The sequence below is a fragment of the Oryctolagus cuniculus genome, chromosome 14 (genome assembly GCF_051225735.1).
Source record: "Oryctolagus cuniculus isolate XC-2025 breed Fujian yellow rabbit chromosome 14, ASM5122573v1, whole genome shotgun sequence".
In the NCBI taxonomy this organism is placed as follows: domain Eukaryota; kingdom Metazoa; phylum Chordata; class Mammalia; order Lagomorpha; family Leporidae; genus Oryctolagus; species Oryctolagus cuniculus.
Window position 1 is genome coordinate 8,076,540 of NC_142880.1, and position 23,402 is coordinate 8,099,941.

Genomic DNA, 23,402 nt, shown 5'->3' on the forward strand with positions numbered 1-23,402 from the left:
TCTTGGTGAAATACTTCTCTGTAATGTAGTTAATTAACTTCAAGCCCTGGGTTTAATACTACTAAGTGTCCTACCACATTGTGCAAAACATACCTGTGCTAATTCTATTACAGTTACAAGGTGACAGTCTTCTTAAAGATCAATATTCCGTTTATATACTTGATTTCTGCTGCTGGGTAGGAGTGATTAATTAAGCTCAGTGCTACACAATGGTTTTTTAATGCATCTTAACCAGGATAATTTCAGGACAAAGAATAGTCAGTGGTTTCACAGGTCAAATGCTAGTATTGATTCATTTCATCAAATGTACTAGAGTTAGTAAAAGCAAGAAATCATCCCTTTATAGGCATCTCACCCACTCTTAACCATGTGGAAAGAAAATGTTCTTAATCTATATATATTTCAACTTCTGGGCTAGGGATTTCCCATTGGAAACAACTCTATATTTGTACCTATCCCTACTAACACTACTGAAAGAACTTGAACTTCTTCAATTTCATATTTTCTTCTTATTAGTCAAAAATAATGCTGATTCGTGTATATACACAGTATTATCTAATAACTACATAGTTTGACACAACTAGGGTGAGGATGATACTGTAATGGAAAATGAGCTACAAAATATTTAAAAGAGGATGTAGTGTCATTGCTGTTCTGGACTTGTAACAGTGTTAATCACAGGATCTTCTGACACAAGAGTAAATGAGAATAGCTCTTGAATGGTATAAAATATTGCTAAGGCATGATTCTTTACAATGTTTTATTTTTTCAGATAACTAAGTAATTTTCATAGCATTTTATGAAAGTCATTAATTCCCAGGATATAATTCTTTCCTCAAACAGTAACAATAATAGTAACTAGAATAATTAAACAACTTACAGCATGTTAGACACTTCCAAGAGCTTTGCATGTATACGTTTACATTATCCTCACAGCAACACAATGACACCAACACGACAAAGGTACCCATTTACAAGTGAAGAAGGCAGATTAAAAGCTCTCCTAAGGTCACAGAGCTGGTTTGCAGTGAGTTTAAGCGACAAGTCTGTACTTCTGCCTTTAGAACTCAGGCTTTGACTGTCTGCACTTTTACTTCAAAAAGTTTATTAAGACTGCAAATAAGTACAGAACATGGACCCATAGACAAGAATTGTACTCTTATTTTTATGCTTTTTTTTTTTTTTTGTCCTAACTCACCTTCACATTTACTGCTCAGTTAAGGAGCAACATGAAGATTAGCAATGAACCTTTTAGGTGGAAGTGTTCACTATATCTTGAATGGGACCTACTTTGCAAGAAAAATGTGGTATATTCCCAACTATACACATTCACTCCACACTCTTTATACACATATAGTCTACAGGCTGCCTAAAATTCACCTTGAGGGTCCCTCAGAAGTGAAGACTTCTGGGATAATTATGGAAAGAGTAATATAATTGTTTCTAAATAATTTGGTCCAAGAAATCATCACAAGGGACATGCATTCATTTCATAGTATGACACGCTTTATGAAAGAATATTGCTGTGGAATTCCTTTGGTAGTCATTTGATGAAGATGACAGTGGGTGTTGATGCCAGCAGAATGTTAACTTGGAATAGCACCTACTGAGTATGAGTGGGTAGTAAAATCTTATGGGGTAATCAGAGATTTCATTTCACTTGGGGAGGCCACCCAAATATTAACTGCCTGAAAAATAACATAACTGAGAAACGGACTATAAATCTCTGAGCCCTTGACTTTATTATAGTAAGTACATAATTCACGCCCTTTGAAACCTTAGGAGTACTGGTTTGTATATGTGCAATTATCCTCTCATATTTATTATGAATCTAAGTGTATTTTGAATGTACCCATGAATGAGAAGCATGAAAGAGATGGGAGTAGGAAGCATAACAGAAATTCCATATTTTCACAAATGGTTTCTTGAGAAACACAATCGGTTTATATATACATGTGTGTGTATGTTTATATATATATATATGATTTTATTCATTTATTTGAGAATTATTGTTACAAAAAGAGAAAGAGAGAGAGATCTTCCATTCACTGGTTCACTCTCCAAAAGGCCTAAATGGCCAGAGCTATGCCAATCTGAAGCCAGGAGCCAGGAGCTTCTGCCAGGTCGCCCACATGAGTGCAGGGGCCCAAGCAAATGGGACATCTTTCATGGCTTTCCCAGGCCGTTAACAGAGAGCTGGATTGGAAGAGGAGCAGCCAGGCAAGAACTGGGAGCCCATATGGGATGCTGGGGGCATCACAGATGGAGGCTTAACCTACTATGCCACAGCACTGGTTCCCACATTTTTTTTTTTATTTCTGCCTTTTTTTTCACTCCACAGGTGTTCATTGCTATTCAAATGTTCTGAAATTCTCCAACCTAGGCCAGTTTGGTTTCAGCTCACATATTTTTTCCTGCTGACACTAGCAGTTAAAATTTTTCTTTTCACTTTTTACAAGAGGTCCTCAAAAATTCATGAGAAACAAAACTATGTGTGGATTTAAAAAATTTTTGCATCAATTCATCCTTTTTAAAATATTTATTAATGGCCGGCGCCGTGGCTCAATAGGCTAATCCTCCACCTTGCGGTGCCGGCACACCGGGTTCTAGTCCTGGTCAGGGCACCGGATTCTGTCCTGGTTGCCCCTCTTCCAGGCCAGCTCTCTGCTGTGGCCAGGGAGTGCAGTGGAGGATGGCCCAAGTGCTTGGGCCCTGCACCCCATGGGAAACCAGGAGAAGCACCTGGCTCCTGCCTTCGGATTGGAGGGTGAACCAACGGCAAAAGGAAGACCTTTCTCTCTCTCTCTCTCTCTCACTCTCCACTCTGCTTGTAAAAAAATATATATTTATTAATTATTTAAAAGGCTCAGCCACACACACATACACACACACAAATACAGACACAGACACAAACACGCACACATACATACAGGGAGAGAGAGAGAGAGAATCCGCGACAGAGCCAGAGCTAGATCAGGCTTAAGCCAGGAGCCTGGAGCACATTTTGGTCTCCAATGTGAACAACGGGGTCCCAAGTACTTGTTATGTCTTAATGCTACCTTGCCGGACACATTAGCAGAAACCGAATCTGACATGGAGCAGTCAGGATTCGACAGACACTTTCTCCATAGAAGCTGAAAGTATTGATGCAGGCTTCACTTGGCATGGTCTTCCTTCTGCCATGTGACAGGTGATGTCCGGGGGAGGATAACCGCTTTAGTCTCAGAGTAAAATTGAAGATGACCAGGGTCCAGAGCATACGGGACCACATAAGTACACTCACCACTCAAGGAAGGATGAACCTTGGTTGCTGTCAACCATTTGTGGGGAGCAATCCGGACTAGACTGAGTTACTGGAATTAGGACTTATTCTGTGCATCTGCTCTCCCACAATATGGCGCTGGGAGAGAAGTAAACAGCTTCCGCACAGCTGCCTCCAGTTCAGCTAATAAACTGTAGGACCTGCTCCTGATTGGAGGAGAGCAGCGTACTCGGCGTGTGGGCAGCCGAGTTAGGATTGGCGGAGGAGGACTATAAAGGAGGAGAGAGACGGCATGCACCAGGAACATCTAAGGGGAACATCTAGCTGAGGGAACACCTGTGCAGCCCCCGAGAAGAGCCGGCCGGCGGTGTGCCACTCCCCTGCGGAAGTGGGGAATGTGGCCAGGGGGAACTGCCCTTCCACGGAGGTGGAAGGGATAGTAGCCAACCCGGGAAGAACCAGCAGCAAACCCGGGGAGGGCCGAGCAGACAGAAGAACAGCGCAGGGTCCTGTGTCGTTCCTCCATGAAGAGGGGGAGCGACATAATGGTGCCGTGACTCGGATATGAAGCCTAGGCAGGGTTTAGTGTTGCTCCTCCAATGAAGAGGGGGAGCAACATAATGGTGCCGTGACTCGGATAGGAAACTTAGGACGGATAGGAAACTTAGGAGGGAAGAAACGGGAGGAAGCAGGAAAATACCGGAGAGAGAGACTAGCGAAGAGCCTGGGGGAAAGCCGGACGAGAAAGGTGCCGGAAGAAGCTATTGAAAGCCTAGGCATAGACTCAGATATGGACTGTGGGAAAGAAGTTAGGATTTAAAGCGAAAGTGAAAGCTTTCATAGACTCGGATGCGGACTATGGCGGGGAAGCTAGGAGATTGAAAGCGAAAGTGAAACCTGGAGGAGGCTTGGACTCGGATACGGACTGTGGGAAAGAAGTTAGGATTTAAAGTGAAAGCAAGAAGAAACTTAGACTCAGATACGGACTGCAGGTTGAAAGTGAAAGTGAAACCTATAAGAAACTTAGACTTGGATACGGACTGTGGGGAGAGGCCAGGAGAAATGAGGGAGGAATATTGTTGGAAGAAAACTTAGGGAAACATACCGGGTAGAGAAAAATGTTAGGGAGGATGAAGCCGCGAGTGCAGGCCGAGGAGGAGACATAAGCCACCTTGGAATTCTTCAAGTCACCCCGGGGAGCAAGAGGCGAAGATCTGGAACCAGAGGCAGAGACGTGGGCCGCCAGGTTGAATTCGCCAGGCTAGCCCGGGGAACTTAGATTGAATGCTAGTGGCGGACACGTAAGCTACGCTGTGTTACTCGTGGAAGCCGCCGCGTGCAGAGAGAGCACGGGGCGTGAATAGATAGGGAACAGGGCTGGCGCGAGGCCGTGGTGCAGACGCAAAGGGCGTGGAGACCGCGGAGTGCGCGAAGCCAAGCCGTGCAAAGCCGGGAAGCAGCGCAGATGAGAGAGGCACGGGCTGAAGCGGCGCAGAGCCGGGAAGCTGCAGGGATAAGAGAAACAGAAGTTTAGAAGTAAAAGAGAAATAGGAATGCTGGAAGATAGAAGTAAAATGGGAGAAATAGGAATGCCCGGAGATAGAGAAATAGAGAAATAGAAAGGCCTCCCTACAACACTGCAATGTGAGAGCTTGGATTCGGTCTGCCTGATTAAGTGAGGCGATGAGCACGATGAGCACCTGCGGCGGCTAGCAGCTTATGCGCCGCAGGTCACCGAAGACAGGCACGAATTAACATCAGTAAGGCCTCCCCACAAAAAGGCAATGAGAAGGCTTGGATTCAGTTTGCCTGATAGGGCTTGTAAGCCCCTGCAGGCAGAGCAGAGCATGCGCTGCAGGGCACCGAACACAGGCACGCATCAGCGCCTAAAAACCTCCTCACAACATGGCGAAGAGAGGACCCGGATTCGGTTTGCCTGATTGATAGGACTTGTAAGAGCCTGTGGCAACTCTAGCAAGTAGAGCAGAGTGTGTGCCGCGGGACACCGAAGACAGGCGCGTATCAACGCCAAAAAATAAAAAGAAAGGGGGATCTGTGGGGAGCAATCCGGACTAGACTGAGTTACTGGAATTAGGACTTATTCTGTGCATCTGCTCTCCCACAATATGGCGCTGGGAGAGAAGTAAACAGCTTCCACACAGCTGCCTCCAGTTCAGCTAATAAACTGTAGGACCTGCTCCTGATTGGAGGAGAGCAGCGTACTCGGCGTGTGGGCAGCCGAGTTAGGATTGGCGGAGGAGGACTATAAAGGAGGAGAGAGACGGCATGCACCAGGAACATCTAAGGGGAACATCTAGCTGAGGGAACACCTGTGCAGCCCCCGAGAAGAGCCGGCCGGCGGTGTGCCACTCCCCTGCGGAAGTGGGGAATGTGGCCAGGGGGAACTGCCCTTCCACGGAGGTGGAAGGGATAGTAGCCAACCCGGGAAGAACCAGCAGCAAACCCGGGAAGGGCCGAGCAGACGAAAGAACAGCGCAGGGTCCTGTGTCATTCCTCCACGAAGACGGGGAGCGACATAATGGTGCCGTGACTCGGATATGAAGCCTAGGCAGGGTTTAGTGTCGTTCCTCCATGAAGAGGGGGAGCGACATAATGGTGCCGTGACTCGGATATGAAGCCTAGGCAGGGTTTAGTGTTGCTCCTCCAATGAAGAGGGGGAGCGACACCATTGAGATGTGAGGGAGATTTGCACTATGGCAGTTATAGTTTAAGGAAACTACTTATTCTTCAGTATTTGTAAAAGCCAGACCTTTTTTTAGAGAATAGCATGAAAATAGTCCAAAAATTCATTGATGTCAACAAAAGGTCAAATATGCTCAAAAGTTTCTGTGATGCTGATCCCGAATGTTTCATTGCTTGTGAAGTTGTCCCAAGATCAACAGTCATCTCAAACAATGCAGGCTACTCCCTACTGCAAATGTTATACAATATTCTTTTCACCTTTGCAAGAGTATTTGGATAGACTTAAGACTCAATGCTTGGACAGTTCATTAATGAGAGAAAATAGAGTGGAATAGGAACTGGTAACATGAATGAGAAAACAAGTCAGACTGCTTGTCATCTGTTGATGATGGCTCACTTAGACAGAAATGTAGGTAAATATTATTTTATTCATCCACCGTCCCTAGAATACTATGTACATTTTCTTTGCATTCATTTTTATGACACACTTACAAATACGGTTGCAAAACCCAACATATATACATTAATGACAGACTGAAAGTTGAAAGATAAAACACTTGCCACATGAGAGTACTACCATATTGTCTGAAAATTTTTTATGTAGGAAAAACAGTGAAGGAAATTTTGCCAGAGAGACAAATACATGACATTATTGTATCCTGAAGAAAAAACATATTTAAATGAATTGAAATTATTTTCAAAGTTCCAAAAGCTGTAAAAGTTTTAAAAAGATGGGAATTTAGTTTGGAATTTTTTAGTCCAATGAAAAAACATGATAACAGCTTTAACTTTCATGGAAATTCAGTATTTTAATTTTTATTGTGGCAAGATATACATTAAATAATGTTACATATATTGAAATGTGCAATAAAAATACGGTTGATCTGCCGATTCACTCCCCAGAAGTTCCCCATGTGGGGCAGGGACCCAAACACTGGGGCCATTTTCCCCTGCCTTCCCAGGTGTATCATCAGGAAGACAGTTTGGAAGCAGAGTAGTTACGACTGCAACTGGCACTCTGATATGGGACACTCGTGTCACAAGCATTGGCTTAACCACTGCAACATGAGGCCAGCCTGCTTTTCTTCATTATTGATTTGCTGAGTATTTTTTCCATGAAGGTGTGTTTAATTTTGTCAAATGCTTTTTGTGTATCATTTGAAATGATCATGTTTTTCTGCTGTTTTCTGTTCATGTCATGTAGTACACTGATTTTATATGTTGAACTATCTTTGCATGTCAGGAATAAATTCCGCTAGGTCCTGGCATATTTTCCTTTTAATGGATGCTTGATTTTTTCCATTATTATTTTGATGGTACTTGGATATGTGTTCACATTGTTCTACAGTTTTCTTTTTAGTTAAATGCCCTTCTCTGGCTGGCTGTCCGGGTAATGCTGTCCTCATAGAATGAGCGACCAAGTATTCCCTTATCTTAAGTTTTTTGGAAATGCTGGTATAAATTCTCCATTGAATGTTTATTAGCAAACACTTGGGAAGCCATCAGTTCCAGGGCTTTTCTTTCAAAGGAACAGTTTGACTACTGATTCAATCTTCTCACTAAAGATCCATTCCGATTTTCTTGTTCTTTGTGAGTTAGTGTTGGCTTGGTGCTTCCAGGATTTTGTTCATTTCATTCAGATTATCCAGTTTCTAGGTGTACTACTGCCCTCCCTGGTGTTCTCCTACAATCCTTTTATTTTTCAAGAATTGGTAGTGATATCCCCACTTTTATTTCTGTTTTTAATAATTTGAGTCAAGTTCAAAGTCTGTCAGTTGCTGATCTTTTCAAAGAATCAACTTTTGGTCTCACTAATTCTCTTCATTTTGTTTTCCTATTCTTCATTTCATTTATTTCTGCTCCAATCTTTATTATTTCTTCCTTCTGCCATCTGTGTGTTTAAGGCTGTTTTCCTTTTGCTATTTTCTGAAACTAAAGTTGGGTTATTTATTTGAGATGTTTCTTGTTTTTAATATAAGCTTTGACAGCTATCAATCTTTCCCCTTTGCACCACTTTCATTGTTATGGCCTGCCGAATTTTAATTGTCTTTCATCTCTACATATTTTCTTACTTCTTTCTGATTTTTCTTCAACCTATTGGTTAATAAATAGTATGTTCTACACTCCCACTAAACTTGGGCCTTTTTGGTTTTTACTTGTTAATCTTTTTATTTGGTGAAGTATTAAACCTTTTTACTGCAATGTAAATATAAAATGTGTTTTCTCAAAAACTCAAGAAAAGGAGACAGAAATAAAGGTAGAAGGGAGAATGGTGGAAGGGAGAGCAAAAGAAGGGGAATATCATTATGTTCTTAGACTTGTATCTATAAATCATATTCAATCTGCTAGAATTACTTAAAATTGAAATAAAATATGAAAGAGAGTATGTTCTCTCTTTTCCAAAATTTATGAACATATCGGGTTTACTTCAATTATCCATTTCTAACTCTGCCACTGTGCTCAGAGGAAGCACTTTGTATAGTAGCTTCTTATGTCCTTAATTTAAAAAAATTAGCACTAGTAATTATAGGAAACAGTGTGGCAGGTCAGCACAGGTATGTGGTGTGTGATGATCATGTCAGGCAACGCATTTCCATTACCTACTCACTGCCAACTGTGGTTTGTGTTGTGCTGTGGAACAATGGAACCCTTCCTCCATCTGTCAGCCTTTCACAACCTTACCAGGCTCTGTTAGCTACTATTCTCTTTTCTCCTTTTCTGGGATCAACTTTTTAGCTTCCATGCTTTTTTGCCTTTCTGTGCATGACTTATTTCACCTAACATAATGTCCCCCAGTGCCGTTCATGTCACTGCAAAAGACAGAATCTCATTATTTTTTATGACTGTTTTAAAATCCTTTGGAACTAACTGTGTGGCCTAACATGCCATCTACCCTATTAATCAAACATGTGCACATCAGAAGATTGTGAATGATGTGTTCAATAGTAGAGTGTTCTGTATGTGTATGCTCTATCTGCTTAGTTTATGTGTTCAGTCCTCTATTTCCTTGCTTATCTTCTATAGTTCCACCCATCACTGAGTGCAGCATATTTAAGTCTCCAACTATTTTTAGAGAAGTGTCCATTTCTTCTTTCAATTCTATCAGTTTTTGGTTCATAAGTGTTCATAATCTGTCATCAATTGTGTAAATGTTTATAATTGCTACAGTTTTCTGCTGTATTGAACGTTTTATTAGTATACAATGGCTCTTCTGGTTGCAAACTTTTAACTCTCTTTTCTCTTTTTACTATTGGAATGGGGTATATTTTTTCATCCTTTTGCGTTCTGTCTAAATGTGTCTGCATCTAAAGTGAATCTGTTGCAGAGAATGTTGAGTTGGATCATGTGTCTTTATTTTTCCAACCATTGTCTTGATGGAAGAGTTTAATCCACTCATATTTAAAATAATTACTGACAAGTCTCTCCTTACATCGTCATTCTCCTATTTGTTTTCCTCATGCTCTACAGATTCTTTATTCCTCAATTTCTGCACTATTGTCCTCTTGTGCTCAGTTGATTTTTTGTAGTGAAATATTTAAATTCCTTTCTCATTTTCTTTTGTGTATATTCTATAACTATTTTCTTTGTGGTTACCATGGAGACTACATTTAACAACCAAAGGTTGTATCACTGTAATTTGAATTTATCCTAGCTGAACTTCAATAACATATAAAAATGCTGGCCCTTTACTGCTCTATTCCCCATCCCTTTTGGTTGTTGCTGTCACAAAATTGAGTATTTATACATTGTGTGCCAAAAAATGATAAACTTCAATTCTTTTAAATGCATGCCTTTTACAAAATGCATAGAAAACAAAATAAGGGGCTGGCCCTGAATAACCTTTGGATGAAACCACTTCTACCAGAGGGGCAGGGAGTTGAACACTGGTCGGAAGTCCAAAGCAATGGTGCCTGCCTTGGTCTGCGTCTCTGAACTGAAGCACCTGTCCAGTCCCAGAATACTGACCACTGTACCTTGATGCTAGGTCCTTAGCCTACCTGTTGCACAAGAGCTGTTTAGGGGCTTTTGACAGTTTCCTGCTTCGTGGTTGAGGGATGGATGGGTAGCTGCCAAGAGTGGAAATTGATCATAGTCACCCACAATCAGCCTGCATTTGTGCTGTAGTGGGAAAAGCTGCCTCCTCCAGTGCTGGCATCCCATATGCACAACGGTTTACATTCTGACAGACCCACTTCCCATCCAGCTCCCTGATAATTGCCTGGGGAAAGCAGAGGAAGATGACCTAAGTATTTGGGTCCCTGACACCCAGGTAGGAGACCTGGATGAGGTTCCTGGCTCCTGGTTTGCCTGGCCCAGGATTGGCTGTTAAGGCATCTGGGTTGTGAACCAGTGGATAGAAGGCCACTCTCTCTCTCTTCTTTGTAACCTTTTCAGATAAATAAATATTGCTTTTAAATTACCCACAATTTCCCCTACAAGACTTCCCCTGGAATTCACACGTCTGTCTTAGCTCCCAGACTCCACAACAAAGGTACATTTTGCAGATTCTGTGGGAGCAGCTGTGGACTCTGGTAGGGGAAGGATTCTCAGTGCTTCCTTCTCTGCTGTCTTCCCAGAATCTGCACTCAAGTTCAGACAAATTTTGGTAAGCTGATACAAATAGCTATTGAAAGGTAAAATGACATATTCTAAAGGGACACTCATATATAAATAAAGTAGAATTTATAGAAAATTCAATGTAACAGAGCAAAGAAATATATTAAATTGAAAAGTGGCATCTTTAGTTTGTACTAGATTTTGGGTGCATCTCATCCTGAATGTATGTCAGGTAGAGTCAAGATTTTTCTTCTTTCTTCTGAAATTTATGAAGATTTGTACTTGATTTAGTGGTTATAAGAGGGTCAGAATTGTTTTTGGATACTTCAGCTTTGAAGGCAATTAAGGAATAAGTGAATAATATATTATCTCTATAGTATGTATGTTGAAAACAAAATCCAAATTATATTTCTCTGACAAGTAATGCTCCTCTACTTCATTGTATTTGTGCTGATGTTTTTGAAACCTGTAACAGAATTTGGAAAAAAATGTAAAGCTGTCCTAAGGATTTGCAGAAAATATCAGGATGCCACAGAGCAGAGAGCATAAAATCGCATGTTATCGCAAAGTTACAATACCAGTGCACTTGAAGTTGCGATTCAATGGTATGCTATGGTAAGTGGACTTTCACTAACGTGAAAAATAGATGAAATGCATCTTGACAGAGTTGGTTTAGGATATTTCTACATGGTAACTCTCCATGTTCAATCTAGCTAAAAATGTGGCTGGCCCAGCAAATGGTGGGATTCTTCCTGCTGTCTAACAGGGTATTACTAGTCACAGCTTTAAACTTTAAAAACCACTTCAGGTCACTGCTCAGGATACGGACTCTGACAGACTGACCCTAGTTAGATTCTGAAGAGAGCAATGTACAAATAAAAAATTGAAGGGAAAGCAAGTTTTAAGCCATTCTGTTCTCAGATACTCTGCTCACAATGACACTGATAGAAAATGAAGAGGCTTAGATGGCAGAAGTACCAGGTTATTGGTATGAAAATGCATGTGTTTCTTTGTTAAGCATATCAGATGTTTAAGCCTCTCTACCTCCTGGTAGACCATGGTAAGGGGAGATTTTAGCAGCTGTATAAACCCAAATTTATTATTTTCTTCCAGAATTCTGTTTTTTATTTGTATAGTACTTTGAAGCTCAGGATAAACTGAACTATTAAAACAAAAATATCTATTTGTTATTTAAAAACTAAAATTAAAAACTCTAAGGCGTTGGCACTGTGGTATAGTAGGCTAAGGTTTTGCCTGTGACACCAGCATCCCATATGGAAATCGGTTTGTGTCCTGGCTGCTCCTCTTCTGATCCAGCTTCCTGCTATTGCCTGGGAAAGCAGTAGAAGATGCCGAACTGCTTCAGCCCTGTACCCGTGTGGGAGACTAGGAAGAAGCTCCTGGTTCCTGGCTTCGGATAGGCCCAGCTCCTGCAAAGTGGGGAGTGAACCAGCGGATGGAGGACCTTTCTCTCTGTCTCTCTTTCTCTCTCTCTGTAACTCCACCTCCCAAATAAATAAATAAACCTCAAAAAAAAAATCTGTAAGGGGCAGGTATTGTGGCATAGCAGATTAAGCCAGCACTTGGGACACCCACATCCCATACCAGATCGCCTGGGCTGGAGTCCTGCCTTGGTATCTGATCAAGCTTCCTGTTAATGTACTGGGAAGATAGCCGATGATGGTTCAAGTACTCAGGTTCCCTGTCACTCATGTGGAAGACCTGGATGGAATTCTTTGCTCCTGGCTTCAGTCTGGCCTAGCATTGGCTGTTGCAGACATTTGGGGAGTGAACAAGTGAATGAAAGACACTTACCATCTTCCCCCTCCCTGTCGTTTCTCCCCCTCCTTCTGTCAGTCTGCCTTTCAAATAGATAAATAACTAAATATGCATTTAAAAATCTTTCAAACTTTTTTAGTCCACCAGGTGGATGAAATAAATGGATGTATCTAATATTCATGGTATATCCACGCATATTAATTCAAAATAATTTAATATGTATTTGAATGTATATATTTATTTTTACATGAAGAAACTATCTTTACCACTCTTTAGGAACCAAGTGATAGCTTATAAACACCTTATAACACATTGGTTTTTAGCTCCCCATGTTAAAGCATAATATGATTATTATAACAGCAAAGTAAACAAATATTTGCACATCTGTCTGGACTTTCAGAACACGAAAATCAAAATTTTCAATAAACTATGTTTTCCGTTTTTAAATGCTAAAATGCTGTGCCAAAGAAAGGTAAACTAACACATCTTTGCTTATCTGTTTTATCAGATAAACACTTAATCCACAGTAAATTACCTCCCAATTAGAGCAGATGTAATGCGTTAAATATCGTGCAGTGTTGCCTCTGCAGGCTAACTTGCCGTGTGTTCTGTGAACAGGTGAAAGGCACAGTTGAGAAAGATAATTCGGTTACTGCTGCACTGTTTTTACTGCCAGCCTATAAAGTGCCAATGCTCACAGTCCCCCGATCATCCTGATCACCTATTCTGGGATGGAGGCACAGCAACACCTGTGATTCCCTGCAAAGATGAACTGTGTCTAATTGCTCATCCAAGTGGACGCACAGTTCTGCTGGAGGCTGTAGTATGGCCACTGCCGCAGACCCTGGGTTTAAGAGAAATGTTCTGTTTTGTGATTTCAGGCCAGCGAAAGCACGTGTGGGTGTTTCCACCACAATGATGCAGAAGAGCCACTTTCTCCTCCACAGTGATTTGAGAACGTTTAGAAGACTCCTCTCCTTCATTGTTCGCTTTACCTTTCCTTCAGAAGAAGACAAAGCCAGTGCAACCAGTCCTCCGCAGAAGGCACACGCCTTGAATGGAGGAGGATTTGCAAACCGGATTTCAATCATCACTTAGTTTCTCTTTGACAAAATGGTTATGGGTAACGAAAGGAATGCATATCAGAGAGATAATGAGGAAACCTGAGTTCATTGTAGGCTTAGAAACCCTTCAAGTTTGCCACCAACAGACTTCACCAAAACAATATTATACAGACTACTTTTCAATAAGAAGAAAAGTACACACTAATATTATAAAGCAATGCAAATCAAAAGGCATTGGTCAGAATGTGGGTACAGCTAAACAAATAGTGATTTAATAAAACAAAATAATAAGATTATGTGAGGTTAATAATGCCATACAAGTCAATTGCCTGATAACTGTTACTATGCAACTGGAAGGGCCTGTGATTAGAATTCAAGCATATTAAAGTCCTTGTATTCTGAGAGGCAAGACTTAAAAGGAAAATTATTTTAGATGTTCAATATTTAAACATTTCTATGAGTAACCACTAAATGAGTCGTTGATGTACTGCCATTCCAGTTCTCTCCAGTGGTTTGCTTTATTGCTGATTCCTTGGTTGTCTCAATAGCCCCTGATGGCATCTCAACTCTACCATCATCTCTGTAACCAGTTACTGCTTTTCAAATTCCCTGGAAGGGCAGGCATTTAGCACAGTCGTTAAGATTCTGCTGGTTGTGGCTGCATCCTGATGGGAGTGTGTGGGTTTGAGTCCTGGCTTCTCTTCTGATTTCAGCTTCCTACTACTGTGCTCCCTGGGATGTTGTAGACGATGGCTCAAGTAGCTGGTCCCTGACATTTGTGTGGAAGACCCAGATTGAGTTCAGGGTTCCTGACTTCAGCATGGCTCAGCCCGTCTGCGTAAGTATTTGGGAAATGACCCAGTGGATGGGAGAATTTTGTATCTGTCTGTTGATCTCTCAAGCTTTCAAAATAAATAAATAAGTAAATAAGTTTCCTCTGGACCACTTAAGTCGTCTTCTGTTTCACTAATTGGACCTTGCGTTGTGCTGAGTGTCAACATATGCAGTGGTCTGAATGTTTATGTATCCTGGAAGTAGTTTGTTCAAACACTGACCCCCAAGACGACAGGACGAAGAAGAGGGGCCCTTGGCAAGTGATCAAGTCATGAGAGTAGAGCTCTACCAAATGGGAGGAGTGCCCTTTACAGAAGAGGCAGAGGGAGAACATTGGTCCTGTCTGTCCTTGGGAACCCAGCAGAAAGATTACTGTGCACAAGTCAGCCAGTCCCTGAGTCTGCCTTCATCTCGGATTCCCCAGACCCCAGAACTATAAGAAACAAATTCCTACAGTTGAGATGCTGCTCAGTTTACAGCATTTTTTAACAACAAACTGAAGAGACTAAGACATCATTTGATGATAAAAGTCTTTCCTCCCCCCAGAATTCTATGATGATCCTACTTCTGGACACACTTCATATCCTGATTCCAAAAGATATGAGACAAAAGTTGATAAAGTAAGAAAGAAAAGATAGTAAGTTTAATGTCATACCAGGAGATTTTAACACACTCCAAACCACTCCTTAAGTATAATATTTCCTTGAGTTTTTCAGCTGTGAATGCCTATTTCTAAGCAAATAGTTACTCAAGGCTAGCCACATCAACTGTAAAATAGCAGTTTTATTTCATTCTTTCCTTCTTTCATTCTCATACCTCTCCCATTCCACCTTCCCTGCAAAATTAAACCATATTTCTCAACAAAATGTTGCCTAGTATGCAGTTTCTGAAGCTGATTCTTGGGAGAAATACTTTTGTAAATGTGTTGATGTCCTCCTAGGAGGGACACAAACACTATATTTCATTTGTGAACTCTGCAGAAAGAATTGTCAGGAAGACACACTTCCAGGTTAACCAATATTAGTGAGTTCTTATCTGGTTACTGTCCCTAAATGTAAAAGGGAGAGAACATGTCATTCCTAAGGCCAGAAACTTCTGGTTCTAGATGAAACTGTGAAGCAGAAAGACTTTTCATTCTTATAGGTAGAATTTTCATCTCTCTGATGTTCCCCTCCTGAATTCTCCCTCAGACCACTGGGTGTTACTTCAGTTACTACAAGAATATCTGGGTTCCTGCTTGGGAGCTGAGCCAGACGGTACACGCAATCTGAGTTGTCAGTCATGAATACATTATATGGTAAAGCCTTTGCTTGCCTTAACACAAGCGGAAAAAATCCTACGACAGGCTGCGTTTCACTTAAGTGAATGTGGACCATGCCCTCAATGGGCAGATGACATTCTCCTTCCCATTAATGATTTTACTCCCTGTCTGTCATACTAGATGGAGGAAACAAACAAACAAACAAAAACTCTTAGTAAAATAGCTGGTACAATGCTTGTCACGATTTCATTTTCGTTTGCTTTTTACTTTACCATTGAACATGGGTGCTATACAGAATCCTAAAAGATCCTAGAATCCAATATGTGGATATGCCTTAGTCTATGTAGAAGTTTGTTGTGAATGACACGAAGGCCACAGAGTTCCCTCACAGTATCTGTAAACCAGAAAGCTTCAGAGAGAAGTCTATACTGTAGTACCACTGGCATCAGTGGCTTCAGTTGCTGACAAAATTGTCTAAAATTTGCCCAATATAAGAGTCTGCGCATTTTGATTTGCTTATTCTGCTTCACCTCAACAAACACACCCTTTTGTTATCAGTATATTCCTTTCCACTGCAATGAATTTAACATTTGAAAGAAAGAAAGGTATGAAGAAGCCCTGGGTGTGCTTTCATACCTATTCTTTGTCTTGAGAACATATCTTTGTATAAACTATCCCAGATATGCCAATACTCCAAAACAAAGCAAAAGGAGTTGCCCAAGCAGGGGTATGCACCATTTAAATGCATAGCTTTTTGCACACCATACAACTCCCTAGAAAGAACTTATCCTTTCCACATTTCACAAAGAGCTACATCAAAGTGCACTACATTGCATTTCTCTGATAATTCACAGGAAATAGTTTCAGTCAATCAAATAACAAGTTTAATAAAACATTTCATAGTTTTCTACAGAATCTTGACATTTCAAGTTTTTGAGAGTCCTGCTTTTTTTTAAAAACTCTGACCTTTCTACCTAAATATCATATTTTTGCATTACATTTTGATAGCTCAATAACTTTTTAAATGAACGTCTTGTGCTTTTGACTTGAAAGTATACAGAGCAAACTGGTAAGAGCAAGTTCCATTTTTTTAATTTAAATTATTTTCATGGCTTTAAGCAAACTTTAACCTTTACCACAGACTATATACAATTCTGATTAACTCTGCTACTACAAAGTGGAGACAAACTTTTCCTTCATAGCAATGGCAGATAAATGTTTTCTTATCTGAGCTAATTGAGAAAAAAATAAAACTACATGCAAGTCACGTTTGTCTTTTCATTCAACATTTAAATGTTGCTGTTAATATCCATGATGCCACAGCAGAAAACCTGTCTTACTGAATCCCTAATAGAATATTAAAAAGGAAACTGACATTTTTAATAGGCAACATAAAATTAACATTTGGGAGTGTTGCTGATTTTCCTCAGGAATGCTTTTATCTAATGCCTGAGTAGTGCACTGGAGTTCACAGGAAACATTCCTGTACCTTACCTGACCGTTGTGTAGTTAACAATTAGCTAGCACTTACTTTGTTGCAATACTTTTCTATATTCCATGATGTGCACGCTCTAGTGTTTTCTAGATTTCCACTACCACAGAATAAGCCCCCTTTCATAAACAAGGAAAACATTTTAGAATGCCTATGTTGTATAACTGCAGAAAAATTGGGATTTTCTTGGCATCTGGAACTAAGTATTCATGAACCGCCATCTCCTAGTCGATAGCAGAAGGACTCTGGTTGGAGCTCAGTCTCGGCATATTGCCTCTCTTCTTAAGTCTGTAGGCTGCCAGCTGTCTGCCCACATTTCTTCACCCCAGACATGGGAAAAGATTTCTCCCTTAGTTCTACAAAAACTCTACTTAGCCTTAGCTGTAACTAAACCAAACTTCAGTGAAAGTTTAGAGATAGTAGAAATTACAACTCTGAAAAGAAATGTTGGCGCCAGACAGGGACCATAAATTCTCCTGGACACCACTAAGAACGAGTGTCTCCAGGGTGAATTTTTCTGTTTCCCTTACCTACTGTGGTTCTGCGGTCAGCTGGCAGAGGTCAGCTCATCTCCCTGTGTGGTGGTGTTCTGAACTTGAATTCTCCCTTTGGCCTCTCTGGATCCTACAGTGATAGAGGTTCTACTGTCAGACTCTGGCCTATCTGCAATCAACATCTCAAGAACCTTAGAAATGCAAATAATCCACAACCAAGACAAACTTTCACATTATTCTGCAGACTAGTTTAGCTTGAAAGACTCTGTAAAAGCTTGCAATTTTTGCAGGAAGTAAAAGGCCCGTTCCTGATTTCCATTAATTCCAAAAGCCGGTTTTATGAAAAAGGATTAAAGACCACTGCTGAGAGCTTTAAAATACTGTTTCCCCCTCTCAGTGGCAGAGACTTGCAGCTGACCACCAAATCCATTCCTGCTGCCTTGTGCACCTGTTTGCCAACCTGGACCTGCGTGTACTCAGTGGTAGCAGTGGTAGCCAATGGAATGTGAAGGGAGGAATCAAGGCCAAGTCTAAGTCACATCCATTGTAACTGCTCTGTAAGATCGTCTACACTTTCGCCTTATGGGCCTAAAGAGCTACTTAGACAGAAACACAAGATGGACAGAATCCTAGTACAGGCAGGTCGAGAGGGACAAGGATGCCCAAGGAAGAATAACATGATCACTGGAAGCAGCCAAGGATCCCAACCACCATTGACCTGTTTGAACATTCTGCTGAATTCCACATACAACACAAGCTCTTCTGGCTCCGACCTCTGAGACACTCTGATCTCTGAGCAGAAGAACGCTCCAGTTTTTCCTTATTGGCAGAAATATATGCAGAAAAATGGTATTATGCTCCGTGAGTGGCTCAAAAGTTATTATGCTATTATATATACTATTATTTTATTTAAGTATTTATTTTATATTATTATATAATATATGCTATTATTAGCATATATAGTCACCTGTCAGAGAAAGCTCCCCATTTAAAAACACATAAAACCTCTAGACACAATCTATACATTGGCAACTCCTTTTGGGATCTGTCCCAGTGTTGCTGGGGGCTTTCTTGTTTGCCTCTCATTTCACTCAAGAAACTTTGCATTGCTCACTCTTCCATGTCCATGTGTGTAATTCTTTGTGGTCACGAGACAAAGAACCTAGCAGAGAAAATGAGCTGTAACATAGAAGAGCTGCAACATTTCTAAAAAGAAAAAATCTGCAGCAGCTCTAACCTTCTAAGCAACCATTTTTCACAGGGAAAATCCATCTGCTTTTATGATGGCTGTGCTACTATGATGAGACGAATGAATTTAAATAACCGATATGGGGAAAACTGCATTCCCTTGAATCCAGTCTTTTCTTCTTGGTTTCTCTCCTCTGGGTCTCCCAGAAACCTTCAACAACAGCCAAATCCTTGGTGCTGTCCTCTTTGGTTTCCCATCCAACAGCTGTCTTCCTCATTCCTCACCACTGTCTCTTTTTCCTCCTTTTTGTTCCTCCAGGAGTTAACTACAAGAATTTGCTAAATCTGACCCTGGACCTCCACTGTTTCTTTTTCCTTGAAGATGTCACCTTTTCTAACCTCCTCTCACCTCACCTCCATTTAAGTAACTTTCAAATCTTCATGTTTATCCCTGGCTTTTTTCTTGAGTTCCAGTTCTGTATTTTTAACAAATGTCCCAAATTCCAAATGTGACTGTTATTCTTACCACTTTGAACCATTCTTGACTTTTTCATCTGTTATATGCGATCATGTTTTCTTAAGTAAAAAAAAAAAGAATTGCGGCTTCTTCACTTTGGTTTTCACCCTCCAACCTGCCCTGATACTTTTATCATTCTAGTTCAGGTCCTCTTACTCAAGAAGAAATTAGTCTCATTTCCCTCATCCCTGTTTCTATTGAGAGTGATACATTTAAAGTTCATACGCTCTGGGACACAACTGAGTCTTGGTTTTCTGTGGTAGGAGGGTTTCAAAGTCTAGAAAGTCCACACAAAAATGGCCGGAACAGTTTCATGGAAACACCCGTGCACTGCCTGCTTCCTTTGGGGAACAGCTCAAGTCAGCTCCCTTGAGTGTGCCACTTGTGAATGTGGACCCAGTTATAATACCTCTAAATTATCTTTTGGTGAAAAAGCTAACAAAGAATCATATGTTATATTATAGTTTCCCTTTCTTAAACATATCTTAGGAATGGAAAGAATCCGCTGGTTGCCAGTTTGAGATTTCATCAAATTAATTAGAAGAAAACAAACCCCCAAATGTGTGATAACTTCCTGTGAGCAAATCGAGCTCATGAAGCCTGTTGGACAGGCTCTTTTCCCAGAAGCTCTGGCTGTAAGACAATCACTTAGCCCCCTCACATCTGGTGCACAACCGAGCCTGACTGGAAGACTCTAGTGTAAGCCATAAGAAATGCGCTTCCTGTTGTGACATTTAATAAGCCCTCCTTCATCATCATATTCAATGTTTTCTCCTAAAATGACCCTTGTGAGCTTCTGGTCCAGTCCAGCTGAACGTTTGTTCCTCTCTACAGGCATCTCTAAGTCGCCTGGAGATTTTCATTTACAGATTCTAGCTCTTCAATGTGCCCTCATTCATGTACTCCCCATATTCTGAGAGGAAGTGCTGTACATTTTTGAAAAAGCCCAGGAATTTGCATGCATGCTATCAGTGTACTTCCTGTATTGTCAGTGTGTGTAACTGGATCATCACATAGACTGGTCCTTTTCTTTTCTAACATCATGAAGATCATCATAAGTTCTTGCGCATTACAGGACGCTTTTATTTGGTGATTATAAATGTGCTTGGAACTGGAACACTTTGACTTACATTCTCTCTGAACAACAGGTATCAGAATCGGGATGTGGTTGTTTGTCAACCAAGGTGAGACGAATTAATCCAGCAAGCAGCACTTCCTGTGGCGTGTTTTATGCCCAGCTTGTCACCAGTAATTGAAACAGAAGGCAGAGTGGTTTTCACCCTGGCTGATAGGCTATCGTTTCACTGTGGCTTGTCAATTTCTACTTCTCTTCCTGTCTCCAAACAGTCTGCGGTTCTGATAAGGAACCAAAGTTTAGCTTGAAAAATAGTGCGGATTAGTTCAGGTAGCAGCAGACACAGAATACAGATAGAAACTGTGAATTTCAGGGACACTTTTGATACTGTCCTCTTCACTTGAGCTTCGTTCTGCACATTTCCCAGAGATGAAGGTGAGCAGCTCTGCTTTTCTCCCTCTGTGGCTTCACCTTCTATAAACAGGGCTAGGAATAGTGTCTACTACGAATTCATAAATACTTTATAAATACAACTTATCTATATATGCGAGATTATCAAAGCTCAATAAATGCTAGTACCAGAATGTTTATATAAATATATGCCAAGGGTAGGTATTTGACACAGTAGTGAAGGTACCACTTGAGATGCTCACATTCCATGCCAGGGGGCCTGAGTTTGAGTTCTGGTTCTGTTTCTGACTTTTGCCTCCTGACAATGTGAGCCCTTGGGAGCCATAGGTGATGGCTCATGTGGTGGGATCCCTGCCACCCATCTGAGAGCTCAAACTGAGTTCTGGACTCGGCTTGGGCCTGGCCCATCCCAGCTGTTGTGGACATTTGAGAGGTGACCTAGAGGATGGAGGATGTCTCCCTTCCTCCATCTTTCTGCCTTTCAATTAAGTAAATATATGAAAAATAAAAACAAATATACATGGCCAGAATCTGTGATCCATTTTTAGCCTGTTTTGAGTTAAATGTTATTTACACTAAAATATTCTGTTAATCTTTTTCTATTTTACTTTTTTACATATATTGATTATACCTAAATTAACATTCATTTTTCTTAGAGATGAAATAAACAACATTCACAAAGTGATGTACACTTATGTCTCCTCAGAAGAAGATTCCATTCAGGAGATTAAATTGGGGAACCACCTAAGAGGACAAATCAAAAGGATGGAGAGAGCATGGTGTCAGGTGTACTGTAAGCCCACAGGAGCTCTGCTTAGAAACAGGGGAACTGAAGGGGTTTGAGGAAGAGTCTGAGTGCAGGGCAGCTCCAGGTGTGCAGTCTTCTGGCTGTTGAGCAGTTCAGGCCACAGCTGCCTGCCCCAGTCCTGTGTCTCCCAGGAATGGACCTGTGTTCAGATCCCTGCAAGGCTCAACCACTGGCATGAGGCAAGCAGGGACCTTGGAAACCAGCAAGAAGACCTTCAGTCAGTTACACCCTTGGATCAGGGACTTGGCAGCCACAGGAGTCAGATTCAAACTTTTACTAAAGGATAAAATAGGGAGCTGTACATAAATATGCTCTCATGGCCAAAGGGTTATGTGGCAGCTTTCACTCATTTAGATATTGTAGTGTAGTAGGGCTGTATTATGCTGCTGTTTTTGTTAGAAAAGCCCATTCCCTTTTCCTTGGAGAATAGCACAAAGTATAGAGAATGAACTGACCCTTTATGCCCATCTTCAGAGCAACTGCTAAGAGAAAGTTAAAATCTACAGAAGGAAAGATGTCATTTGTAAAGAAGTAATGGTACCAAACTGAGCCCTTAAATTCTGCTACAAAACAAGAAAAGAGGGACACTGACATAGGGTAGTCCCAAAAATAGCACAGTGGTTCCAATGAATGTATGGTTCTGGAATAAATCCTAAAACAATAGCCAGATCTTTCAAGAACTGCCTGTCATTTTTATATCCCATGTCAGATCCGTATAAACTATTGTCTCAGACATCATCCATTTACCCAAAAATGTTAGAGTTTTGCTACAGAAAGTTTGTGATATTCTCTCTTTTAAAAATAAAAGCTATAAAAAAATGGCTGTCATTTGTAATCTTAAATGCAAATGTAGTGAGATAATGGCAGGTGAATATTCTTCAAGGAGTTTTCTATATACTTTCTAGGCTAGTTTACATGAAGGATTTCTAGGCAAAGTGAAAATCAATACAATTTGATGGCCATGTGGGTAATGAAGACACATACGCAATGGGATGCAGGATATTAATATGCTTACATTCTTGAAAAATGGAGTTATAATTTGTGTTAGAGATAAAGATCAACTGGTGTTCCTACTAGAGGAGATAGAAGGCAATTAACATTTCATTCTCCCCTGAGTTTTTCATACCCTCTGCGAAGATACCTCTGGATATTTGTGTCAGGGCCAAGTAATGAACAGGACAATTGCTTTGTTTCTCCAACTTTGCGGTTCAAAATTGACCATCATCTTGATTCTACATTTGATGTGCTGATGTCTGCTTGCTGTTTGCGAAGGTCTATGTACTTCTCAATACTGTCCCTACCATCAAGTATTATGTAGGGCCCTGAACCAATGACAATGTTTTTCAATACTGATTGATCAACTGATGTGAAGTATTGTTGCAGAGTATGAATCTATTAGAAAATGAAAATTAATAAAGTAAGATTACCCTGACAAAAGAGGAAAGTCTCACTGTCTGTTTCTTTCCCCCTCAGTAGTTGTTCTCCTTGATTTTTAAATTCGTTTTTTGGAGTGGAAGTTATTGTTACAAAGAGGGTAGACAACGAGCTTGGGCCGAGGGGAGACTTGGTATTTTGGCATGGAGCCTTAACTTTAGGTTCAATGTTGTCACACTGATCTCTGCATTCACAACATTTCACCAATGACCCCAAGTGTTCTGTCACTAGGAACAGGTTGGGAAAACCTCCTACTTTGACAATGCTTTTGAATTAATTAACTAATCTGGGTTGTAGTCAATTGGAAATTACCTTTGAATTGAAAACTTTACAGTGTAAGTTGATCGGGATTATAGGATAACGGCAGTAATGAAACCATGAGCCACAAAACAGTTCTCCTGGCTTCCCTTTGCCGACAAATCTTGACAATCTTCAAGTGGAAAGCATTAGTTGGATTCTCAACTGAAGGCGTTTGAGTAATAAAGGTCATTTCCTATTGAATTGTAGTTAATCATTATAACAG

The 23,402-nt window shown here is 40.8% G+C and overlaps 1 pseudogene; it reads right to left on the minus strand.

The window, feature by feature from the left end:
- LOC149122233 (ribosome biogenesis protein WDR12-like) overlaps nucleotides 1-13,392 on the minus strand; it is a 67,375-nt pseudogene extending 53,983 nt beyond the window's left edge.
- Nucleotides 13,393-23,402: the final 10,010 nt, after the last annotated feature.